The following is an 8,231-nucleotide window of genomic DNA, read 5'->3' as shown; positions in this document are numbered from 1 at the left end:
CGCCCTGAGGGGAGCGCGCGGGCGGGCGGCCTGGAGCGGTCCGGCCCCGGCAGGACACGGCGTTCGCCCGCCGCCTCCGAACCCAGGCTGTAGAACCGGGAGGTACTTACCGCAGGAAAGGTGTTTGTGCTGCTGGAGGGGCGAGGGAAAGGGGGCAGACACCGCTGCGTTGCCGCTGTCCGCCTTCCAGCCGGGCCAGGGGCTGCTCCCTCCCTGTGGGAACGGCCCCGCACTGGGCACCCTCCTCCTAAGGGTGGTCCCGGTGCCACCCGGCTCCTGAGCCCCGGTGCCACCCGGCTCCTGAGCCAGCTCCGGGTGCTGCGTCCCTCTGCGCTCCGCGGGTCGCGGCCCATTCCCTTAGGGCGGTTTTCCCTCGTGGTTTTTTCCACACGGCCTCCAGCAAAAGGGGAAAACCCCTCAGCAGTGCTGAGAAGCGCCGTGCTACATCACTTTTTAATGTTTCTTCTTTGAAAGAAACATTGTTGCTTGCACCTGGCTCAGCTTTTCGCGGAAGTCTTCAAAGCTTTTGTTAGCGAGTCCAGGGGGGAGATGCAAAGGGGTCTTTTAGGCTGTCGAGGCTTCCCTGGGTAAAGAAGTTGGTGAGAATTTCCGATTTTGGAAATTCGCCTTGCAGCGATACTGAATCGTGCTTGACTCATTCATTAGTAACCTCTTTGGTTGTTGTTGTTTGCTTACTTGCTAGGTTGATGAGCCTACCAATGCTAGCCAGACGTCCCTGTGGAAACAAACCAAAGGAAACTCTGAAGAACCAGGGGTGCTTACTGGAATAAAACATAGAAATGTGTGCTGCTGCAGCAAAGAGGGCACACGTTATCATGGACAGATCGATAGCAACCAGCAGACAGATTTACAGTTCCCACGGACTGTGAACCTCTCAGCTTTTCCTCCTTCCCTGGGTGAAAGTGAACACATGCCATTTGTTCCTATTTTTAGCACCTGCAATTCTCAATCCAGTATAAGGAGAGGCCCGACCAAAGGAATTGTCTCAATGTCACCTGGCACAACCACTTAAAAATTGTTTTCATTGCAAAGGGAGGGGTAAGTATGTCCCTGTGATCCATGAAAACACAGGTTATTCATTTCCATTTTACAGCGCTCATTTTCACCAGCGTTCAACAGCTGATGTGCACAGCCCTAAACACAACCAGTTTGGGAAGCAGCGTCAGTACCCACTGCACATCCCCAGCTCCCCATACTCTGTGTGTTAAATGTGGCATGCCAATAGGAAACCTGCTGCAAGTCTCTTGGAGCTGCTCTAAACCTTCACTGCAGAGTGTGGAAGGAACGTCCCCGTTCACAGTGCATTGGTAGGGACGTTGCATATTTCATCCCTCTTCAAATATTTATATATGTACTTCACGTTTGAGTAAAGCTGTCCTTTTCATCAGAGCAGGAAGATTACAGCAAAGGGAGGAATAACCCTAAATTGGCAAACATCGTTGTCTATTAGAGTAACACAAGGGTTTGAAAGGAGAATTGAGTGTCTGGCAGCCAGGAGCTTGGCTCCACTGCACAGGAGATTTCATAATGATATGTTTTGAGATCAACTGTAAAAAAAAAAAAAAAAAAAAAAAAGCCAAAAATCAACTAGAGCAGTGTATCCCGTGACCCTGGGTGCTGAGGAGCCTGGAAAAACACGTTGAAGCTAAAAGGGTTGGTCAATGCTGAAATGGTCTGCTGCCTTTGGGGGAAAGGCATTTCTTCCTCTTCCCAGTCCCACACCCAGGCCCTGCCTGCTCCTCTGTAATCAGAGCTGGTCATGGGGCTGCCTTTGGGACCTTCATGGGGGGAGGTGTTTTAATCCAAATGTACTCCTTGATCCACTCAGCAGCCAGGCCTCAACAGTTGTCTGAAAGCAGGAAAATGCCTGGAACCAACACTGGCATTACCCAGAGCACATTTCAAACCACTGCCTGACTGGGATGGCCCTGCTGTGCTCAGAGCATCTGTGCCCTAAAAACCCCAGGGGAGATGAGGTGGGGACTCCTTTTGCAGCCCTGCTCTCCCAGGCAGGCCACTCAACCTTCCCTGGATCCAAATCCATGCATCACACCAGGCAAGTCCTAAGCCCCGGGATGTTTCTTACCTGGTGCTGCCAATTTACAGGTGGAGCTGGACAGCAGGGACCACATCTCAGCACAGATGTGCAACCTCTCCTGGATGGCTGCTTGTGTGGGGTGAAACCAAGGCAGGCCTGGAAAATGTGTGGGTAAAGTTGTACAGTTTGCTTCCATGCAAGAAGAAGCAGGGTTTTCATGTTTCACGTCTGTAAATCCAAGTTTTGTGACAGACACAGCAGTAAATCATTGCACCTTTTTTTTTCCCCTCCTGAGAAAGAGAGCAAATCCTTTTGACTGCAGCAGCTTTAATTTGATCTGAATCTGGAATAACATTTTTGCCTGGGTATTCAAAAGCACCACCTTCACTCAGCATCATGATGCAAGTGATGAGATGCAGTGCACAGCCCAGAGCAGCAAACATTTCCCAGGAGCTGGGTACTGGGAAGTCTCAGGGCATTCATGTCACATCACTTGGTGACACAAATTCTTGTTGCCTGAGTTTTTCCATAGGTAGCATGGCATGACCCAGGCAGCCAGAAAAGGGAATTTTTTAAAAATATTCAGCTCTTTGTTTTTATCAAGTTCAAAATAGTTTCTGGGGGTTTTTGTTTTGTTTGGATTTGTTGTTGTTGTTGTTTTGGGGGTTTTGTTTTTTGGTTTATGTTTTTTGGTGGGTTTTTTTTGTTGTTGTTGTTGTTTTTCTGGGTTTTTGGGGGGAGGGTTGTTTTTTGGTTTTTTTGGTTGGTTTTTTTTTTCCTCCCCCAGGCTATTTATTCACAGTATTTGGGTTCACTGTAATAAAAGCTGACCTGGGGACTGCTGCGTTTACATCAATGGAAGCAAGCTATGTACGTTGGCCTTTTCCCTAACATTTGCCTGTTAATTAATAATTGGTACATTGCCAGGAGCAAAGGAGAAGTAGGAATGAGATTCAGGTTATAAAATCTTCAAGGTTATCTCGCTGTCCCTGCAGCAAAGCAAGAGCGAGAGGGGCGGGACAGAGCCGAGGTGCTGAGAGAAGGACGGGCTGTGGGCCACTCGCCCCAGGGGCCATGTGCTGCATTCCCGGGGGAGCCACATCCCAGCACTCCCGGAGCTGCGGGCACGTCCTTCCCCAGCGACAGGAGAGCAGCAGGCGCCGGAATTGCCCTGTCTGCTGCCGGGATTCCCGGGTACCCGCCTGCAGCCACCCTTGGGAACTGGCTCATCCCCCATTGCAGCTCAGCACGGGGGACCAGCGCCCAGCAGGGCAGAAACACGGAGCAGCTGCTTTCCCTGAGTCTGGCATGGCTGGCAGTGGCTGACATTATGGAAATGCTTGTCCCAGAGCCCTCACACGGTGTCCAGGCAGTGGCTGATGTTATGGAAGTGCTTGTCCCAGAGGCCTCACACGGTGTCCAGATCATGCACCCACATCTCGCAGCCCTTGCTCCAACATGTGCTCCCACCCCCGCACCGTGCTGAAAACGCCGCAGGCACACAGGTACTGAAACACCTTCTCCCCACCTGTGAACACTCTCTTGGCTCTCCTGAGTCAAAACCCTTCCATAAGGCCAGGACAGCTGGAATTAATTTTCTGAGCTAGACCAAAGCTTATCCAGGATACTGATCTGCCTGATTTTGTGGACAGATTGGTTGGCTAGAGGACACCTGGAGAGCACAGGACAAACCTGAACATGCTTCTGTGACCAAAGGGGATGAGAACAGGAGATAAGAGGCTAAAATTTAAATCATGACTAGAGACTAAGGATTGTGGCATGCAAGCACTTCAGCGGCAGTAAGAAAAAAATTAAAAAGCAAAGGTGACATGCTATTCAAGCTGGAGCATCTCCTTTCCTCCAGGAATGAACCTGGTTTTTCCCACCCAGATGTTTAAGCCTGGAATTCAGACAAGCCTTTCCCAGGGTAGGCAGGGTCTGTCAGCAAGGCCTGCCAGCAACACAAGCATAGCATTTCAGTGGTCTCCTCACAGAGTCATCTCCCCACCTTCTGCCTCTGGCACACGCAGGCCAGCCAGCACAGCAAGTGCTACAGAGGTCTTCTGCTCCACTTCCCTTTGCTTTTGTACCTTGGTGAGGTAAGGGAGCTGTGGCTGGCAGGTTCAGCTTTGGCAAAACCACTCAAGTCAAAGAGATTGTCACATGTGCTTCAGAACACCTTTTTTTTCCTCTGGAGCATTGCAGCTTTGCTCTTGCAAGCACAGCAGGACAGGACAGAGACTGTGGAAAGGAAGTTGCCCCTGTTGTGCTGTGTGCTGCCATTTGCAAGTTGTGGGCAGAGCTGCATTGTGCTGGTATTGATTCACATTTGCCAAGAATAATTACTCCTGAGCTGCTTGGATTCAAATCGGTTTCCCTGCTCTGGAAGGGCGTACCTGCCTTTTTCAGACACAGGCTGCAGTAACTAACACTCTTTGCCTCCATGTGGGGCTCCTTTTCCTTGCAGACACAAGGCAGATACAGCAGTGCAGAGGGCAGGATGCCAGAGGATGGAGAAGAATCCACTTGAAATTCAATTTCTATTGTAGAAGAAACTGGACAAGTTTTTTGGTGGGTTTAATTTTTTGGTTCCAAAAAACAAACCAAACAAACAAACAAACAAAAAAAAAAAAAAAAACACAAAAAACCCCCCAAAACAAAACAAAAAAAAAAAACCAACCAAAAAAGGCACCTGCTCTATACAAACCATCATTTTTTTGTGTCCTGGAAACATGAGCTCCTTGCACCTCTCCTTACCTCTGTTCAGAGGCATCCCACTGCATTTTGCAGCAAGACCTGAAGAGCTGCAGAAAAAGCTCCAGCCAAGACTCTTCAAATGTAAAGAGACAAAGTCACTTTTCTCCTTTGTTTACACCTAGGAAAAATTGTACTGGGCCCACTTCAGCTAAACCCCTTCTGCTTGGCTTTTACTTTTTAGCAGATGCAGTTTTAAGCACAGCAAAATGCCAGATGAGGGAAAACTGCCAGTCCCCACATGTCACTTAGATTTTTCCAAACCATATTGATTTCAGGCACCTCCTGGATGAGACTCCCTTGGACTGTCACAGCGCCAGCTTGGGTAGCTCCAGTTAAAACCAGTCCTGGGAGGGTGCTGGCATCCAGGCTGGCTGATTCTGGGTGGCAAAGGAACCTGTGCCAACACCATGTGCAGGAGGTTTGCCAAGACACTCCTAGCCCTGGGCAAAGCTCTCAGCTTTGGGCACAGCTGCTCCCACAGTGAGATCCTGCTCAGCCCATGGGAGCTGCACACCAGTGGCAGAGGCACTGTGCCACCAGGCCTGGGGCTGCTGCTCCTGGCTGCTCCTTCTTGGGGTGGCAGGAGCAGAAGGGTCACCAAAACCAGGGTGAAGAGAGTGCTTGGGCTCATTTATATGGTGGCAGCGTTGGGGTGGGACCTACTTGGGCTGTTCTGGAGCACCCTCCAAGGCACTCATGAGGCTCTGTCCAGAAGGGGATTTGTGCCAGCCCTGTGGGCTCCCTGTCAGGAGAGCAGTTACAAGCCCAGGGTGCAGGGACCTGTCCAGCAGGCTGGTGCCCAGCCTGCAGAGCAGCCTGGGCCTCACTGCCTGCTCCCTGTCCTGCACCATCCCTCTGCCTGCCGATGGCTTCTTCTGCCAGGCGCTCATGACTCACCTGGTTTCCCCCAAGACCTGCCATTGTTCTCCTGTAACCATTTCAGTTGGATTTGTGCTCCTAAAAGCCACCCCAGAGGCCACAGGCTGTTTGCCATGCCTCAGTGCTGACTTAGGCACACTCCTTACTGCCCAGCCCACCCGGGTGCAGGATGTGGCCCCCAGTGCATCAGAATTACAATGGATCAAAGGAGATCACAAAGGTTTTCTCCTGTTATTGCAGGATTTGCAGATAATAAATAATATCATAAATAATAATTCAGAAATAAAATACAGGACAAAGGGAAATTAAATAATCCACATATCAAGTTTTAATATCCAGCCTCATAGCCACAGGTTACTGAAGAATGACATGGAGGGAAGATATATGCAGGAGCATTAGGGACTGGGATCAGCAACATTATTGAAGTAGATGAAGGGTTTTCCCTACGCTGCTTGATGGAGAAATCCCCCTGACATGGATGTGCTCACTATAAATAAATAAACTTCAGAAACCACCAGAGATGAGATCTAGCCTTGTAAATCAGTAAACCACTGCCCCAAGTACAGAATCACTGCAGGTTTTGTGCCTGATTCTCTACACATTTAGCCTCCCCCACGTAAATAGTCCTCCGGAGTTAATGGAGCTGTACTAATTTGGAATGGCTGGAGATTGAGCCGTTGGGGTTAAGCATTTCAGCCAGCTCTGACTGCAGCACGCTGCAGTTACAAGGCTGTTGGATGACTCAAAGGTGCTCCCGTGCTCCGGAACAAAAGCATCCATGGCCATTACACCACGTCCCCAGCAGCCCTGCAATGCAGCCCGGGTACAGCACTGGAGGAATCCTGTCCTGCCCGGCGGGGAAGGGAGCAGACACTCAGCCCAGTGATGCAATGTAAAGCTTATTTCTGTCTTTCGTTCTCCCTGGGTATGCACCAATGTTTTCCAGCCACTATTTCACTACTGTTACACTGCTTGCAAGCATCTTAATTTAAATCCCATTATAGATGCACCAGGGCAAAATGATCTGTTCACAGCTGAAATCATAAACTGGAGTGAAAACATCCTTGGGCTGTGAAGAGGCTAGAACAAGCACTAACTGAAATGTATCAACTTCCATAACATTATTTACAGAAAGGAGCCCAATTGTCAAAGGCCCTAAGAGAGCTGGAACATGGGAATGTTTGTTCTCCTTGCAAAGAATAATTAATTATGCAAGTTTATAAATTCCAGTTGCTTTGCTTGCTCATCTCCTGATGTGCCTAAGGACTGCCTGGAAGTTATTTACAGTTCCCAGCCACTGGTTCTAGAGGCTTTTTTTTAACCTCGTACTTCTGCATGCCATTGCCTCCCAGGATCTCGGAGCAGGGATTTAACTCTACACACCTTGTTCCTCGGTCACAGAAAAATGCAGATTTGTTCTGAGGTTCTGCAGGAGTCAGTTTATTTTAGGGAGATGCCTGGAGGAGGCCACCACATGTTTTTCAGAGGGTGCTGGGGTGGCTGCTGCATTCTGTGAGTGCAGGGAGAGCCCTGAGCCACACGCAGGTGGCTGGGATCAAGCAGACACCTCTCTCTTTCTCTGTCATCTCTCTGTCTCTCTGCCTGGGCCACCCATGCACTCCTGAGGTGGCTTTGCTTATTTGTCCCTTTTGCTGCCAGGAGCAGAGACGCCATGAAGGCTCTCATACCCTGCGAGGTTTGATTTGCCAGGCAGAAAAAGTGCCACTAATTACTGAAATGCACTATATAGTTTCCCAGCAGTGCTGTGTTCAGCCAGGGCTGCCAACTGGCCAGAAAACTCAGGAGATGATTGCTGCCTCCCAGGCTTCTCTCAGAAACACTATGGATTTGGGGTTTGTGCTGCGATTGCTGTTTTTCTCCCATCCACTCCTGTAAAATGTCACTCCTCGAGGGTCTGAGGCACTTGCTGACATCCAAAAATGCCATTTATGCAATTACCTGTTTTTATGTATTCTCCAATACCATCTCTTTACAAGAGCTAATGGCTGAGAGCTGGAGTTCCAGTGCTGCTGGCCACTAAGGCAATTAAAATGCAAGAACCAAGTCACCTGTGTGCAGAGAAAATAATAAACAGGAAAACATCTTTGGGGAAATCTCTCTTGTACCTCCTTGCTCACAGATGCCCTCTGACAACTCCCCATTTCAGGGACCTCCTTGCAAATGCCCCAGGGTCAAAGCCCCCAGGTGAGATCTCCACCCCTGACATGCCTTCAAACCTGTTTTCCTGCAAATTCTTGCACTGCAAGATCTGCCTTCCTACCACTAGAAGGAAGGAGGAAGGGCAAAGCATTTGGGGACTTGAGCTTGGGGTTGGTCAGCCCCATCATATCTGGTGGGAAGCTCCACAGCACCAGCCACAATTTTGTGCTTGGACAAGAAGCTCAGGTGATATCCCAAAATAACACTTCCCAAGTGGCACTGGCAGTTCAGAGGTGAGGCTGCAGCTGTGTCCCTCTTGCCACATTTCCATGGGAGGTGACACACACCGTGTCGTCCTCCGGGACTTCTGTGGCCC

The 8,231-nt window shown here is 49.8% G+C and overlaps 1 long non-coding RNA gene across 1 annotated transcript; it reads left to right on the top strand.

Moving 5' to 3' along the window:
• Positions 1-44: 44 nt before the first annotated feature.
• Positions 45-4,618, top strand: LOC115948792. Its single transcript, XR_004082569.1, has 3 exons — positions 45-102; positions 704-1,059; positions 4,527-4,618. It is a non-coding gene; the product is annotated as an uncharacterized LOC115948792 (long non-coding RNA).
• Positions 4,619-8,231: the final 3,613 nt, after the last annotated feature.

This window comes from Geospiza fortis, unplaced genomic scaffold (assembly GCF_000277835.1).
Source record: "Geospiza fortis unplaced genomic scaffold, GeoFor_1.0 scaffold99, whole genome shotgun sequence".
In the NCBI taxonomy this organism is placed as follows: Eukaryota; Metazoa; Chordata; class Aves; order Passeriformes; family Thraupidae; genus Geospiza; species Geospiza fortis.
Note: the sequence above shows the minus strand (reverse complement) of the source record. Positions and strands in the feature narration are given on the sequence as shown.